Raw genomic sequence first — 18429 nt, 5'->3', positions numbered from 1 at the left:
AGAACTACTTAAACCTAACTAACCTAATGACATCACACACATCCATGCCCGAGGCAGGATTCGAACCTGCGACCGTAGCGGTCACGCGGCTCCAGACTGCAGCGCCTAGAACCGCCCGGCCACGAAGGCCGGCGAGCGAACGGTTGTATATGATTGTTAAGTATGGAGCTTATGCATCAGCATACTCCGAAAGGAACCTAATTGGTATACAGTCTGGACCAGAAGACTTGCTTTTATTAAGTGATTTAAGTTGCTTCACTACTCCGAGGATATTTACGTCTACGTTACTCATGTTGGCAGCTGTTCTCGATTCGAATTCTGGAATATTTACTTCGTCTTCTTTTGTGAAGGCATTTCGAAAGGCTGTGTTTAGTAACTCTGCTTTGGCAGCACTGTCTTCGATAGTATCTCCATTGCTATCGTGCAGAGAAGGCATTGATTATTTCTTACCGCTAACATATTTCACATACGACCAGAATCTCTTTGGATTTTCTGCCTGGTTTCAAGATAAAGTTTCGTTGTGGAAACTGTTATAGGCATCTCGCATTGAAGTCCGCGCTAAATTTCGAGCTTCTGTAAAAGATCGTCAATCTTGGGGATTTAGTGTCTGTTTAAATTTGGCATGTTTGTTTCGTTGTTTCTGCAACAGTGCTCTAACTCGTTTTGTGTACCAAGGAGGATCAGCTCCATCGTTTGTTAGTTTATTTGGTATAAACCTCTCAATTGCTGCCGTACCGTTTCTTTGAATTTAAGCCACATCTGGTCTGCACTTATATTATTAATTTGGAATGAGTGGAGATTGTCTCTCAGGAAGGCGTCAAGTGAATTTTTATCTGCTTTCTATTTTTGTTATGCATCGTCAATAAATAGTTGTTAAGTTTTTAATTTATTATTATCACGATAATGTCCTTCCTCTTTCATTATTTCATCGAAGTTTCAGACACACCTTTAATGACGCGTTTTTCTTCGTTGCTACGTCATTTTGTAAAAATACGAGGGTTGGAGCGTAAATAGTGGCAACTATTTATTCACAACTGATACAAGAGAGTCACATGTTTGCACCTGTTACTGTGCTTCAAAGTAGTCACCAGCGTTGTGTAGAACTCGTTGCCAGCGATGTGGAAGGCGTAGTATACCGTTAGCAGAGCCTATTCTGTTGATGGTGCGAATGGAGCGGTCTACTGCCTGTGGAATCTATGGAACTGATCTAAAACGAATGCCACGTAGTTGTTCCTTCATCTTCGGAATCAAATAAAAGTCACCATCACCTGCGACCAGCTTCGCGAGAGAAGCGGCGACACTTTTCGCGCAACCCACGCATCGTTTTGCACGACAATGCGCGGGCGTATACAGCGCAAGCTGTGGCTGCTCTGTTCGGTCGATGGGACCACCATATTCCCCGGACTTAAGTACTTGTGACTTTGATTTGAGTCCGAAGATGAAGGAACAACTACTTGGCATTTGCTTCAGAACTGTTCCAGAGATTTGACAGGCAGTAGACCGCTCCATTCGCACCATCAACGGAACAGGCTCTGCTAACGGTATACTACGCCTTCCACATCGCTGGCAAAGGGTTCTACACAACGCTAGTGACTACTTGGAAGGACAGTAACAGGTGCAAACATGTAACACTTTTGTATCGGTTGTGAATAAATAGTTGCTACTCTTTAAGTTCCAACCCTCATATTTCCAGGCTAGGGTTAGTGGCGTTTCCAATGCAACGAATGTCTGGCGACGACAGCCGTAGAGACCATATGGGGGGAGGGGGGGGGGGGGGGCAAGTCTCCCGCACTGGACGTAGACGTGTGCCTTAAGCCACGACACACGGTAACAGTGACCTTATTGTCTCACAAATGCTGTACCAATGCTTATACAAAGTTTGTTTAAAGTCAGTACCACCATTAGACTGTTTTTTATTTGCAGTGTTACATTTACACGATCATGATTTCGGCTTTAAAGTGCGTTATCAAGTATTTTAATGTTATACAGTGCCTAAGATGGAATACTCTCGTATTTAAAATACGCTATTAGACACATTGTCTAAGAGTCAGTATTTCTGGTAAAAGCCTACTGCTTTGTTTTATCACTGAGTATACCATCTTGACTGAATGACAGTTGGCTAAGTGTAAGAAATACCGGGTGATCAAAAAGTCAGTATAAATTTGAAAACTTAATAAACCACGGAATAATGTAGATAGAGAGGTAAAAATTGACAGACATGCTTGGAATGACATGGGGTTTTATGAAAACAAAACAAAAACAACAAAGTTCACAAAATGTCCTACAGATGGCGCTGGACAGCAAAACGTCAGTAACTGCTACCGTGACGGGTGAGAGGTACACCGCTATGTTACAGAATCGCATCATCCGCAGCCTGGCTGATAAACACCTGCTGGAACGTACGATGTTTATGCAGGATGGCGCTCCAACCCATATGGCTAGACGCGTGAAAGATCTCTTCCGAGCGTCGTTTGGTGATGATCGTGTGCTCAGCTGCCACTTTCGTCATGCTTGGCCTCCCGGGTCGCCAGACCTCAGTCCGTGCGATTATTGGATTTGGGGTTACATGAAGTCGCAAGTGTATCGTGATCGACCGACATCTCTAGGGATGCTGAAAGACAACATCCGACGCCAATGCCTCACCATAACTCCGGACTGCTGTACAGTGCAGTTCACAACATTATTAATCGACTACAGCTATTGTTGAGGAATGATGGTGGACATATTGCGCATTTCTGTAAAGAACATCGTCTTTGCTTTGACTTACATTGTTATGCTAATTATTGCTATTCTGATCAGATGAAGCGCCATCTGTCGGACATTTTTTGACCTTTTCTATTTTTTTGGTTCTGTCATTCCAAGCATGTGTATCAATTTGTACCTGTCTATCTACATTATTCCGTGATTTGTTCAGTTTTCAAATTTATACTGACTTTTTGATCACCCAGTATATTATGACTGGGCCTCACATTACGAAAAAATTATTGTATATCTTATACAAAGTGTTTGTTGCTCGTTTCTGTCTGCACTCCAATAAATCTCTTTTCCCATTTTCTGTAATAACGCAAAATTTGAAACCAATACAAATTTAACGAATGAAAATTAGTCCTCCTTTAAAAAAGGTTCATTTAAAAACAAACTTATACAACTGCTGCTATGACTAATTGATATTTCGGTTTTTTACTCGGATATTAGTAAAAAATAAAAAAGACATCTGTTATAACCGAGACGAAACAGGTACCGAAAAGTATCGATTATTCGGAACTAAAACAGCGGTATCGGTTTTAACTGGCCGGCTTTTCCCTGTCCCTGGCGAATAGACGTTTTGACGTCAGAGTGCAAAGAAAATTAAAAACAGGCTTTCCTACGTAGTCAGTGGCACGGTCCGAGTGACCGCACCACGACACCGAGCGTCTTGTCCCTGGGAACAGGTGCGCGCGGTATGCAGTTTTCACTGGCCGACCTCGCTAGCCGCCAGCGCCGCCCGGACTGTCTTTTGTTTTCACTGCCCATTGTTTGCGGCGACAGTGGCGGACCGCGACAGGCTGCCGTCACGCCGCGGTGGAGTTGCGGCCGGCTGCCGGGGAACGCCGGGGAAAGTGCCCCGCGGTCTCCTAGCGGCCTACACCGAGGTCAGCCGAGCGCCCGACTCAGGGACGCCATATTACTTTCCTCCGACCGCAAACTGGAGTACAGTGACGAGGAGATGTGCGCACGGACCGGAAAGATACACGCTCCAGACTACCGCCCGTGTTCGACGTCAACGTGCTATAATGACTCACAGGCGACAGATGGCAGCACCAGCAGTGGAGGGTACACAGCGTGTTCCCGTAACAGCGTGCAAAAAGTTGAGGACATAGAGGATGCTCCACTGAACAATTTGAGGTGGGGAACCTTTGGTCGGAGAAGCCAACGTAAGTAGTGTTGTGGATTGGCAAGAGAGCCAACCCACTATGAAGCCGAAAGGCACGCGTTTTAGCTCACGCGGGCTGGCGTGCGGTCTGGAACAGGTCAAGGAAATTAGACTAGCAAAAAAGACGTAGCTGTGGAATACTTAACTTTAATCCATAATTGGTGAACATCGCTCTTGACGGTACATGTTTTACAGCATCAGTAGTAACTGGTAATGGCGCCTTGCTAGGTCGTAGCAAAAGACGTAGCTGAAGGCTATATGCTAACTATCGTCTCGGCAAATGAGAGCTTATTTTGTCAGTGAACCATCGCTAGCAAAGTCGGCTGTACAACTGGGGCGAGTGCTAGGAAGTCTCTCTAGACCTGCCGTGTGGCGGCGCTCGGTCTGCAATCACTGACAGTGGCGACACGCGGGTCCGACGTATACTAACGGACCGCGGCCGATTTAAAGGCTACCACCTAGCAAGTGTGGTGTCTGGCGGTGACACCACAAGGAGATAACAGGGATCACATTACATGCGCACTTTTTTATTTACAGTAGTTACAGTTAACTGGAATTACCCTCACGGATTAACTGGAAATACCCTCACTGACACAAGGAACGTACCATTTTTACTGTATGTTACAAAATGTGGTGAAAATGACGGCCATCACCCTCAGTGCTAGCTAGTATCAAATGGTTCAAAAGGCTCTGAGGACTATGGGACTTAACTGCTGAGGTCATCAGTCCCCTAGAACTTAGAACTACTTAAACCTAACTAACCTAAGGACATCACACACATCCATGCCCGAGGCAGGATTCGAACCTGCGACCGTAGCGACTGTAGCGCCTAGAACCACTCGGCCACTTCGGCCGGCTAGCTAGTATCGGCGAACAAGATTCTGACGCACTCTGAGAAACATCCCTGGTGTGTTTCGAATCACATCACAGGCAGCTACAATTCTGCCAAGTAATTCAATCTTTATATCCACTAGGGTCTCATAAACAAGTGACTTTAGACATCCCCATAGGTCAGGTGACCTCACGGGCCGTGGAATAGGACCTTCCCTTCCAATCCAGAGAGCAGGCCCATATGGCCGAGCGGTTCTAGGCGCTTCAGTCCGGAACCGCGCTGCTGCTACGGTCGCAGGTTCGAATCCTGCCTCGGGCATGGATGTGTGTGATGTCCTTAGGTTAGTTAGGTTTAAGTAGTTCTAACAGGGGGAGGCCACGACGTTTGGAACGCGGATTTACTGCAAACTTCGCACACTCTTAGTACTCGATGAGGACAACAAAACATGCAAGCAGTAGCGCGTACTTCTCAAGCGATACTGAGAAAATCGCAAGGTAATTTCAGTCGTCGAATGTATAACTGTGCGTGGCCTTTTTTACTATCAAGCGGTGGCAGTCGAGTGGCGCCGGTACGGTAACTCAGCGTGTTTGGTCAGAGGGCTGCGTGCTCTCTGTAATAAAAAAACTGAGTCAAGGAATCAACGATGACCTTCAACGCAAGTCTTGTGACGTCCGCCCAGACCAAACGCAACGAACTACACTCCTGGAAATTGAAATAAGAACACCGTGAATTCATTGTCCCAGGAAGGGGAAACTTTATTGACACATTCCTGGGGTCAGATACATCACATGATCACACTGACAGAACCACAGGCACATAGACACAGGCAACAGAGCATGCACAATATCGGCACTAGTACAGTGTATATCCACCTTTCGCAGCAATGCAGGCTGCTATTCTCCCATGGAGACGATCGTAGAGATGCTGGATGTAGTCCTGTGGAACGGCTTGCCATGCCATTTCCACCTGGCGCCTCAGTTGGACCAGCGTTCGTGCTGGACGTGCAGACCGCGTGAGACGACGCTTCATCCAGTCCCAAACATGCTCAATGGGGGACAGATCCGGAGATCTTGCTGGCCAGGGTAGTTGACTTACACCTTCTAGAGCACGTTGGGTGGCACGGGATACATGCGGACGTGCATTGTCCTGTTGGAACAGCAAGTTCCCTTGCCGGTCTAGGAATGGTAGAACGATGGGTTCGATGACGGTTTGGATGTACCGTGCACTATTCAGTGTCCCCTCGACGATCACCAGTGATGTACGGCCAGTGTAGGAGATCGCTCCCCACACCATGATGCCGGGTGTTGGCCCTGTGTGCCTCGGTCGTATGCAGTCCTGATTGTGGCCCTCACCTGCACGGCGCCAAACACGCATACGACCATCATTGGCACCAAGGCAGAAGCGACTCTCATCGCTGAAGACGACACGTCTCCATTCGTCCCTCCATTCACGCCTGTCGCGACACCACTGGAGGCGGGCTGCACGATGTTGGGGCGTGAGCGGAAGACGGCCTAACGGTGTGCGGGACCGTAGCCCAGCTTCATGGAGACGGTTGCGAATGGTCCTCGCCGATACCCCAGGAGCAACAGTGTCCCTAATTTGCTGGGAAGTGGCGGTGCGTTCCCCTACGGCACTACGTAGGATCCTACGGTCTTGGCGTGCATCCGTGCGTCGCTGCGGTCTGGTCCCAGGTCGACGGGCACGTGCACCTTCCGCCGACCACTGGCGACAACATCGATGTACTGTGGAGACCTCACGCCCCACGTGTTGAGCAATTCGGCGGTACGTCCACCCGGCCTCCCGCATGCCCACTATACGCCCTCGCTCAAAGTCCGTCAACTGCACATACGGTTCACGTCCACGCTGTCTCGGCATGCTACCAGTGTTAAAGACTGCGATGGAGCTCCGTATGCCACGGCAAACTGGCTGACACTGACGGCGGCGGTGCACAAATGCTGCGCAGCTAGCGCCGTTCGACGGCCAACACCGCGGTTCCTGGTGTGTCCGCTGTGCCGTGCGTGTGATCATTGCTTGTACAGCCCTCTCGCAGTGTTCGGAGCAAGTATGGTGGGTCTGACACACCGGTGTCAATGTGTTTCTTTTTCCATTTCCAGGAGTGTATATGGAACAAAAAAAAAAAAGTGGTTAGCGTTCAAGCCCTGTAATCGCTAGATCGCAGGATCGAGTCCCGTTGGTCAGTTTTTTTAAAATTTCTAACACAGTCATTTTCCTTACTATTGATATTATAATTGATATAATGGGAAAAATACGTGTAATCGGATGGACTTTTATTAAATTTGCAATGTCATTTGGCAGTCTACAAATTTTTACTATCACAAATAACATAGTATTCATAACTATCGACTAGTAAATTACCAAACGCATGAAATGATACTGAATATGTATGCTTGTCTGTGATTTGAGAAATCCCTTATACCTGAGAGGAGCCCGAAACGACTTGTTACCTGCAAGTCTTTACCGGCACAGACGGCTCTCGAAAGATGTACAATTAGTCGTCGCTTTCGACATTACAAGTTGCAGGATGGTATTTTTCGTAAAAACATGGAAAACATAAAATTAAACGGCACCAGCTGCATTGAATAAATGCTGTGTTTCCGCATACGCAAGGTCTTTTGAGGTTTTCCGCGGAAAAACAAACCTCGTTAACAATTTCAAAAGCCTCTCTTTCAGCCGATAATTTGCAAGCAAGCCATGAATAACGCAACATTTCCTTAAATATCGGCGCCGATAATTGGTCATGCAGTATCGAGCGTGTTTTAATAGCGTCTTCACGAGAAGCAATTTCTCGTTCTCTTTCGATTAAATGCGAACAATTTTGAAGACACGGACAAGCACACATTTTCAGTATCATTTTATGCGTTTGGTCGTTTACTAGTCGATAGTTACGAATATTATATTATTTGTGATAATAAAAATTTGTAGACTGCCAAACAACATTGTAAATTTAATAAAAGTCCATCCGAATACACGTATTTTTCCCATTACATCAATTGTAATACAAATAGTCAAGAAAATGACAGTGTTAGAAATAAAAAAAACTGACGAACGGGACTCGACCCAGCGATCCAGCGATTACGGAGCTTGAACGCTAACCACTCGGCTGCCACCACTTTATGGTGTAAATGGCCACGCAAAGTCATACATTTGATGACCGAAATTATGTTGCGATTTTCTCAATAATACGCGCTACTGCTTACACATTTTGTTGTCCTCATGGAGTACTACGAGTGTACGAAGTCTGCAGTAAATCCGCGTTCCAAACGTCGCGGCCTCCCCTTGTAAGTCTAGGGGGCTGATGACCCCAGATGTTAAGTGTCATAGTGCTTAGAGATATTCGAACCATTTTTAACCAATCCAGCGACCAGGAAGTACACCGTTGAGATGATTGCGGACATTTATACTGAAGTGAGGCGGTGCACCGTCATGTTGTATCCATGTCCTCTCACAAACAGCCAAGGGTACGCTCTCCAACAACTCTGGCAGAACTATTTGCACGAACCTCAAGTACATTGCTTCCGACTAATCAGGCTTGTCCTCCTTGTTTCCTTGCAGTAAATAAAGAATGTATGTGTAAATAAACAACGCAGTATGTGTAAACTTCTAGCCGTGTTATTTCTAAATAAACTGGATAATAGTAATGCTAGACAAAGTGGTAGACAAGTTTAGTTCGAAATCTCCTTAAATTGGCTTCTCCGACGCTACGTTTCGTGTCTGAAATTGTTCAGTGGAGCATTCTCTATGACCTACTACATTTTTACACGCTCTTATGTAAACACCCTGTATCAAGCGTGCCGGAATGGACGCGAAAAACAGTGCAGTCCTTGTCCTAATGCAGAAACGAAGTCCAAAAGGGCACGATCATTGTCTTTCGGGCTAAGGGTGGAATGATTTCCGAAACGGCTAAGTTTGTAAACTGTACACGTGCCGCTGTGGTTAAAGTGTACGGTGCGTGACAAAATTCCGCTACCCGAAACGGCGCCTAGCCAGCAGTGGTGCGTCACAGGCCAGAGATGACAGGGTCGAACGACGGCTGCGGAGATGTCTACAGGCGAAAAGACGTGCAACTGTTGGGCAACTGATAGTCAAGATGAACCAAGGAGCTACCAACAGTGTCTGCTCGACGGCCGTTCAGCAAACGTTGCTGCTTATGGGCCCCTGAAGAAGGCGCCTGGTTGATACACCCATTCTCACTGCTGGTCATCAGTGACGAAGGCTGGAATTGGCACGCCAAGACTGCAACTGGATGTCCATTGAGTCGTGACACGTTGCCTTTTCAGATGAATCACGTCTCATGCCCCATGAGACATACAGCTATTGAGATGTATCGTGTGAAATGTATGACTGGAAACATCCTGCAACAATTGTCGGGTCCACTGGATGATCCGGTCATTTTTGAAGACACAGGTGATCAACACAAGTATACATCCATCCATGGGTACCATGTCCATCCTTACATGCAGTTTATCTTTTCTTCGGCAGGATGGCATCTACTAGTAGGACAGTCCAACATATCACACAGCTTGCAGTGTACATGCGTGGTTCAAAGAGCACCAGGGTGATTTTACTGTGTTCCCCTGGCCTCCAAACTCCTTGGATTTAACCCCAATCAGAAATCTACGGGACCACCTCGATCGCACCATGGATCCGCAGCCGAGAAACCTAGCGCACCTGGCCACGGCACTGGGGTCGGCATGACTCCACATTGCTGTCGGTTCCTACCTGAATGTCAGGGACTCTCACTGTACGGCTCGCAGCGGTCGACGCTGCAAAAGGTGGTTACTCAAGCTTTTGACTTGTGGCCAGTTAATGTCACTGAACGGTGTAGGAGCTTAATAAAGAAGATGTAAACCAAATAAAAAGTTATAGTTAGACAATGGAATGAGATGATGGAGCGGATGAGGACTGCCGAGCGGTTCTAGGCGCTTGAATCTAGAAGCGCGCTGCTGCTACGATTGCAGGTTCTAATCCTGCCTCGGGCATGGCTGTTTGTGATGTCCTTAGGTTATTTGGGTTTAAGTAGTTCTAGGGCACTCATGACCTCAGATGTTAAGTTCAAATGGTTCAAATGGCTCAGAGCACTATGGGACTCAACATCTGAGGTCACCAGTCCCCTAGAACTTAGAACTACTTAAACCTAACTAACCTAAGGACATCACACACATCCATGCCCGAGGCAGGATTTGAACCTGCGACCGTAGCAGTCACGTGGTTCCGGACTGAAGTGCCTAGAACCGCACGGCCACCGCGGCCGGCTCAGATGTTAAGTCCCATAGTGCTTAGAGCCATTAGAACCATTTGGATGAGGCTCAAAGCTGGCTCTGAGCACTATGGGACTTAACTTCTGAGGTCATCAGTCCCCTAGAACAGAACTAATTAAACCTAACTAACCTAAGGACAGCATACACATCCGTGCCTGAGGCAGGATTCTAACTTGCGACCGTAGCAGCAGCGCGGCCCTAGACTGAAGCGCCTAGAACCGCTCGGCCACCCCGGTCGGCTTTGGATGAGGGTGTAAGTCAAGGCTGCTCACTGTCACAAGCTATTTAACGTATATGTGGACGAGAACCGACAGGTAAGGCCATTGAGAATCATACGAAGTGTTTGAGAAAGTAATGAGACTACTCTTTTATTTACCGAAGCTTTTAATTTTTTTCAAACAGCAATATTGTCCCCTTCAAAGCAGTTCCCTTCGGCAGCGATACACCGGCCGAGTCGTTGTTCCCAGTCTTTGCAGCAGCGCTGAAAGGCTTCAACTGGCAGAGCCTTAAACTTGTCCATCACACTCTTTTGAATGTTCTCCAGAATCCCAAAATGGCGTCCTTTTAAGACACTTTTCAATTTGGGAAAAGAAAGCTGTTACAAGGACAACTCAGGTGAGCAGGGGGCTTTGTGAAAACAGGAATTCCTTTTGATGTCAAAATTTCCGTGGGGCGTTGTCATGACGCAGCTTCCTCTTGTCTGCAATGTGTGGTCTCACTCTAGTCATCCTTTTCCTGAGCTTTCAAGGACATCTTTGTAAACCACTTGGTTGACAGTGTGTCAAGGAGGAACAAATTCTTTAAGCACGATACACCTGGCAACGGTCTTGCCGCAGTGGTTACACCGGTTCCCGTGGGATCACCGCAGTTAAGCGCTGTCGGGCGTGGCCGGCACTTGGATGGATGACCATCCAGGCCGCCATGCGCTGTTGCCATTTTTCGGGGTGCACTCAGCCTCGTGATGCCAACTGAGGAGCTACTCGACCGAATAGTAGCGGCTTCGGTCAAGAATACCATCTTACGACCGGAAGAGCGGTGTGCTGACCCCACGCCCCTCCTATCCGCATCCTCCACCGAGGATGACACGGCGGTCGGATGGTCCCGGTAGGCCACTCGTGGCCTGAAGAGGGAGTACGATAAACCTACTGTCAAAAAAGCAAATCAGCATTGTTTTGATCTTTGATTTGCCCATTGGAGCTTCTTTCTTTCGAGGAAATGTCTCAATGTGCCACTGCTCACTTTGCCGCCTCGTCTCAGGATCATACTCAAAAATCCAGGATCTACCATCTGTGATCACACTACCGAATCATTTGTGGTCATTGGCAGTTCTCTCAAAAAGATCAACAAACACGTTTCTTCCATTGTCCTTCTGCTCAGTTGTGAGGGTTTTCGGCACCATTTTCACACAAGCCTTTCGCATTTGCAAATGTTCGGTCAAAATTTGACGTATGGTGAGAGTGTTTAACAGATCATCCATCATCATTATTGTGTCCGGCCTGATAGCTGAATGGTCAGCGTGACGGACTGCTGTCCTAAGGGGTGCGGGTTCGATTCCCGGCTGAGTCGGGGATTTTCTCCGCTGAGCGACTGGGTGTTGTGTTGTCTTCGTCATCATTTCATCCCCATCCGGCGCGCAGGTCGCCCAATGTGGCTTCGAATGTAATAAGACCTGCACCAAGGCGGCCGGACCTGCCCCGTAAGGGGCCTCCCGGCCAATGACGCCAAACGCTCATTGCCATTTTTTTCATCGTTAATTTTAAACATTTATCTGATCTCACAAGAGCACGCACACGCTCGACATTTTCGTTAGTTTTTCAAGTTGAAGGCCTCCCTGTGCGACGTTCATCAACAACTTGTTTTCGGCCTTCCAAAAATGTTTTATACCAGCGAAAAACTTGTACTCTCGATAAGGAATGTTCCTCGTAGGCCTGTTTCAACTTTTCAAAGATCGCGTTCGTGAATCCCCAAAGTTTAACACTACACTATAAATTTCGCCGTTCCATTTTTATAATACACAGCGAAAACACAATTTCACTGATGGCACTCCCAAAAATCACGTGGTGGCTGTACAGAAACTCGGACTGAGCATCTAGAAGGGATGAACACACCAGTCTATACAAGTAGAACTACACAGGGTCGCCATACCGCTCACAGTGTTGTCAGTCTCATTTTCTCACACACCTCGTAGAGGCATTGTAATTGGAGGAGAAAGGATAAGTAAGCGCTCTAAATACCATACGCGGACGATCAAGCAGCACTGGCGGAATCAGAAGATGAGCTCCAGAAGAAGTTGAAGAACACTGCAAGAAGGGGCAACTAGTATGGGGTAAAGATAAATATAGGAAAGACAAAAATAATGAGAATGAGTATGAAGGGATATCCAGTTAACATATCCCTAGACGGAAAATAGAGGAACAAGTAAATTCCTCTCTGTACCTGGGAAGTTTAGTGACATGAAACGGGAGATGTAAAGAAGAAGTAAGATGGAGGAGATCTGTGAGAAAGAGAGCAGTTGAAAAGGTGAAACAGTTACTAGCATCTAGAAGAATTCCAGTGGAGCTGAAAAAAAGATTTTCTAAATGTTAGGTCTGGAGAGTAGTGCTATACAACAGTGACACATCGACAACTAAAGAGAAAGAAGTAAGATGTTTTGAAATATGGTTTTGGAGAAGATTGCTTAAGGTGAGGTTGACTGACAGACTCAAGAATGGAGAAATAATGAAGAAAATTGGGAAAGAAAGAAGATTATTTGAAGCGATCAAGAAGAGGAAAATATCTTGGTTGGGACATATACTGCTTAGAAATTGTCTGCAACAATGAATTATAGAGGGAAAAGTTGAAGGAATGAGAGGAAGAAGTAGGAAGAAAATTGGACTGATGCTCAGATGAGGACACGACGCAGAGCCTGCAGCTGGAGCCTATCTAGAGACAAGATACACTGAAGAAGAAAGAAGAACCACAAAACCACTCGGAAAAATTTCTTAGGACGCATTTAACACGGAGACGACAAAATGAACGCTGCCCAGTTAGAGTACAACTTCGTACGGCGATTTGGCGTTAAATGAAACTCTTCGCAATTCGAACCTTGATAAAACTAATTTTTGTGTGTCATCAATCATCCGATTGGTTTGATGCTTCTCTGCTACTCTGCCAACCTCTTCATCTCATATTTACATCTAGATCAAGCCCCGCTAGCCACGTCACGACTTGTGGTAGCACCAAATGATCCCCACCTTATCTTTTCCACTCGCGAATGGCGCGTGCAAAGAATGATTATCGGTACGCCTCTGTATTAGCCCTAATTAATCTCGTCATGGTCATTTCGAGAGATTTATGCGGGAGGAAGTAATATGTTGTCCGACTCTTACCGGGAAGTGCTCTCTCGAAATTTCATTAGTAAACATATCCGTGATACAGAACACCTCTCTTTTAATGTCTGCCACTGGAGTATGTTGATCATCTCTGTAACACTTTCGCGGCGACTAAACGATCCCGTGACGAATCGCGCCGCTCTTCGTTCGATGTTTCTCTCCCCCCCCCCCCCCCCTCTCTCTCTCTCTCTCTCTCCTGTCAGTCCTACCTGGGTGATCCCAGATTGATGCACAGTACTCAAGGTTCGGTCAACAAGCGCCTTGTAAGCAACTTTCACCGTGGCTGAGTTACGTCTCCTTCAGATGAACCTGTCTGGCATCTGCTTTTTCTACTGTTTGTTTCATCTAATCATTCCACTTAGAGTCGTTCTAGATAGTTACCCCTAAATAACTTACGGTATAAATTGTTTCCAGCAATTTGTCTTCAATACCTTAGTTATACAGTAGTGGATCGTTGGTCCACCTATGGCCCTTATGCAGGCAGTTATTCGGCTTGACATTTACTGACAGAGTTGTTGGATGTCTGCTGAGGGGTATCGTACCAAATTAAGTCCAATTCGCGCATTAGATCTTCAGAATCCCGAGCTGGTTGAACGGCCCTCCCTATAATGCTCAAAACCTTCCAAAATTGGGAAGAGATCCGGCGACCTTGCTGTTCAAAGCAGGGTTTGGCAAGCACAAATGTATTGCTGTGTACAGGCGGGTATTATCTCGCTGAAATGTAAGCCCGATATAACTTGCTGTGGAGGGCAACAAAACGCTGCGTAGAATATCGTCGACGTAGCGCTGTGTTGTAAGCATACCGTGGATGACAACCAAAGGAGTCCTGCTATGAAAACAAACAGCTCTCCAGACCGGTGTGGCCGTCCGGCTCTAAGCGCTTCAGTCTGGAACCGAGCGACCGCTACGGTCGCAGGTTCGAATCCTGCTCGGGATGGATGTGTGTGATGTCCTTACGCTAGTTAGGTTTAAGTAGTTCTAAGTTCTAGGGGACTGATGGCCTCAGATGCCATAGTGCTCAGAGCCATTTGAACCATTTGAGCCTATCACTTCTGGATGATGGGCCGTATGATGGGAGACAGACAGGGTGGTAACCCACCGCTCTCCAGAACGTCTCGAGACATGTTTTCGTGGTCGTCGGGGTCAGTTCGAAGAGGAACACATCACTGAAGACAATTATACTGCAGTGAATGAGATGCCAGGACGAAGACGTGTCTGGAGGCGTCGTAGACAGCGGAAGAGTTACCCATCATATGATCCGACAGTCAGGAGTGATGATCTGGTGTTCCATTTCTTTTCATAGCAGGACGCTTTGGTTATCATCCGCGGCTCCCTTGCAGCACAGTGGTACGTCGACGACACTCTACGCCCCTTTTTGTTGCCCTTCAAGGCAAGCCATACTGGGTTTACATTTCAGGAAGATAATGCCCGCCTACACGTGGCTAGAGATTCTACTGTTTGTCTTCGTGTTTGCCAAACCCTACCTTGGTCAGCAAGGTCGCCACATTTTTCCTCAATGGAGTACGTTTGGAGTATTATGGCCTGTGCCCTCCAACCAGACACAATTTGGCACGATATCTCTCAAGAGGACATCCAACAACTCTGTCGGTCAATTCCAAGCTGAATAACTGCTTTCAAAAGGGCCAGAGGTAGACCAAAGCTTTATTGACGTGTTCAATTTGTGAAGCCCTTTCTCTTGAATAAATCATCCAGTTTTTTCTGAAACTGTGATCATTTTTTGCCTGTACATGTACATCACGTTTACTGGTGTCTGTCCCATTTGGATAATTCCTTCGTGGTCCATCGTTTTTTTTTGTCCGAGAGTGTGTATACACTCTCTGATGATGATGATTATCCGGACACCCCTATGTAATGCGATCCAGATCGCTGGGTGTCATGAGAGACGGACCCGTCAGTGTAAAAGGACGCAGGGAGTATTTTGTTCTCAATAGAGATGCAATAACGTCACAATGGCTTGGTCAGGAGAGTTCAGTGGCTTCGAACCTGGACGAGTCATTGAATATCACGTGAATAACGGATCCAACAGGCACATTTCATCCATTCTATGCAGCTGCTCAAGTCGACTGTTTGTGATGTGATCGTGAAGAGGAAAGGCGAACGAACAACCATACATAAACCAAGTCCCGATAGACGTCATCTGCTGACAGATGGGGACCATCGAAGATTGCGGAGAATGGTTGCTATGATCGCATCACTTGTGAGTTCCAAAGTGCTACCGGCAGACCAGCTAGTAAAATGGATGTGCGTAGGAAGTAAAAAAGAATGAGGTAATATGGTCGAGCAGCTCCTCATTGTCAACGCATCTCTACAGTCAATGCTAAGCGATGCTGGAGGTGGTGATGTAAAGAGTGACGCCAGTGGACAGTGGACGACCTGAAATGCTCGTTTTGGAATGATGAATCGCGCTGCGTATCCTACTACAGTCGGATGGAAGAGTTTGGTTGTGGCGAATGGCTGGAGATCGTTACCTACCATCATTGTTTAGTGTCAACAGTGAAGTGCCAAGGAGGTGGTTTAGAGCATGGGTGTGTTTTCATTAGTTAGGGTGTGAGCGCTTTAATGCTCTTATGGAAACTCCAAATGCAGCAGAATATGAAAACAGTTTGCATCAATGTGTACTGCGTACAGTAGGGAAACAGTTTGGTTCAAATGGCTCTAAGCACTATGGGACTTAACATCTAAGGTCATCAGTCCCCTAGACTTAGAACTACTTAAACCTAACTAACCTAAGGACATCACACACATCCATGCCCGAGGCAGGATACGAACCTGCGACCGTATCAGTAGCGCAGTTCCAGACTCAAGCTTCTAGAACGCTCGGCCACAGCGGCTGGCAAACAGTTTGGATTCGATGATTGTTTATATGGACAGGACAATGCATACTGTCATAAAACAGCCTCTGTGAGGCAATCGGTTGTGGACAGTAACGTCCTTGAAATGGACTGGCCATCGAGACTCCCGACCTGAACCCAAAAGACCATCTTCGGGATGAGTTAGAACGTCGACTTCGCTCCAGACCCCTGCGTCCTGCTATTATACTCTTAGATGTTGTGGAAGAATTTTGCAATTTCTCCGCAGACATTCACACCTCACAGAAAGTGTCCCCAGAAGACTTCGAACCGTCTTAAAGGCGAAGGCGGGAAACAATCCCCATTACTGTTGACTAATAGATGTCTCGATACTGTGCAGGCAGTGGCGGATACATATGGGGGGCGCCCCCCCCCCCCCTTGCCCCCGCCAGTCAACCCGCACGCTATTCGTTCGCTTCTTTCGTCAGTCGACTCGACTGAATCGAGTTATCGAGCAGTTGTACTTTCCTATGTAGCATTATCATTTAAAACTGAACAGACTTTTGCCCTCAAAACTATTGAAACATGACGGTAATGATCTGACACATGAACTGAATCTGTGCTTAACTGAACTACCGTTCTTTGAAGAACAATCACTCTCTGTGTCTAAAAAGAGACTAATGGGAGAGATTCTTCAATACAATCAAACGAGCATAAACGCCCTTAATGATCGTGATTCTGTTATGCAAGCGTTGTCTATTTGTGCTAGATCTGACTATCATACTTTGCACACACTGTACAAAATATTTGCTTGTCTACCTGCATCTGTTGCTACAGTAGAAAGAAGCTTTTCAAAACTGCGGCCTACAATGAAGGAGGATCGCCTTAATGACTTAGCTCTGTTGAACACTCACCCTGACATTGATTGTCCTATTGACGATGTAATTAATTTGCCAGGAAGAATATGCGCATAGGATCCATCATTTAAGGAAGAGAGTCACAATTGTAACTTTTTTTATATCATAAGATGGCATTGTCTTGTATATGTATACAATCAGTTTAAATAAAATTTTCTTAAACTTTGCATGTGACTTGATTATTTTTTTATTACGTTAAAAGTAAAGATAGCCCAAAATATCTTCATTGCCCCTCCTTGAGGTTTTTCTGTATCTGCCACTGTGTGAAGGTTCATATGAGATGCGTAACTGCTTCAAGCCGTACCAACGAGATGGATTTGAGTGAACACCAGATAGTATTATTACTACTTTCTTTTGTGTAATCAGTGCTTTCTAAGCAATGAGTTACCAATGAAATTACTCCGCAAGACATTATTTGGTGGAAATACGCAGAATATCCTAGGAGGTTGTTTCTCCCGCATTACACGAAGAGCAAAAGTAGCTGAACTTAAACTCTCTGAGCAGCACAGAAAGATGCTTCTTCCAGTTCAGTTTTTGATCGATACATAGACCCAAAAATCTGTAACATTTAATCCTGTTTACTGGCTCCTGCCCATGTGCTACATCAGTGGTTGGTATTATTCTGTTTTATTTATTTACTATCGTAAAAATTTTTGACATATTAAAACAATGCGAAGAGTGTAGAGCATAATAATTTCAGTATAAAATCTTGTAACAAAACATGTAGACTATTTATACAGTCAGTCGACTTTCGAGTCTCCTGTTCTAACACCGTATGATCTTGTGAAGCATTCTTCTGTGATGTGATCGATTTTGTGTGCTTCTCAGGAGTTACAAAGTGGGGATGGCTGATTTCCCCATTTATCTAAAAAATATGCGCATCTGACATTTTGGGTTCTATTTCTCTTGAGCATTGACCATGTTTTGCTTGGCATTAAAAATCCTGGTGGTTTTGGGTGATAGATGGCATATTATTTTTTTGTTGTCGAGTTTATTATTGAGTCAGTGCTGAACTCGTCTTCCGCAGCGACCCTCGCTGTTATTGTTTTTGGTCATCTAGAGCGGAATCGGTTATGTTTGCATCATCGATGTCTTAATGGATTGCCAAATTTTTTATATCCAGGATCTTTTTGTACTTCATCTGCTATCTACATGGATACTCTAAAAATCACACTTAAATGCCTGGCGGAGGCAGAGGGTGATTCTGAGCAATGACACAGTGGGGGGGGGGGGGGGTTGGTTTCCCCATTTGTCTAAAAAATATGCACATCTGACATGTTGCGTTTTAGGTCTCTTGAGCATTGACA

General features: G+C 46.0%; 1 protein-coding gene across 1 annotated transcript in view; it reads left to right on the top strand.

Annotated features, from left to right (window-relative positions):
• Window positions 1-18429, top strand: part of LOC126109750 (serine protease 33-like) — a 182749-nt gene that overhangs the window by 70049 nt on the left and 94271 nt on the right. The window lies entirely within an intron of this gene.

Source organism: Schistocerca cancellata, chromosome 12, assembly GCF_023864275.1.
Source record: "Schistocerca cancellata isolate TAMUIC-IGC-003103 chromosome 12, iqSchCanc2.1, whole genome shotgun sequence".
Lineage (NCBI taxonomy): Eukaryota > Metazoa > Arthropoda > Insecta > Orthoptera > Acrididae > Schistocerca > Schistocerca cancellata.
This window is presented reverse-complemented; position numbering and strand designations above follow the sequence as displayed.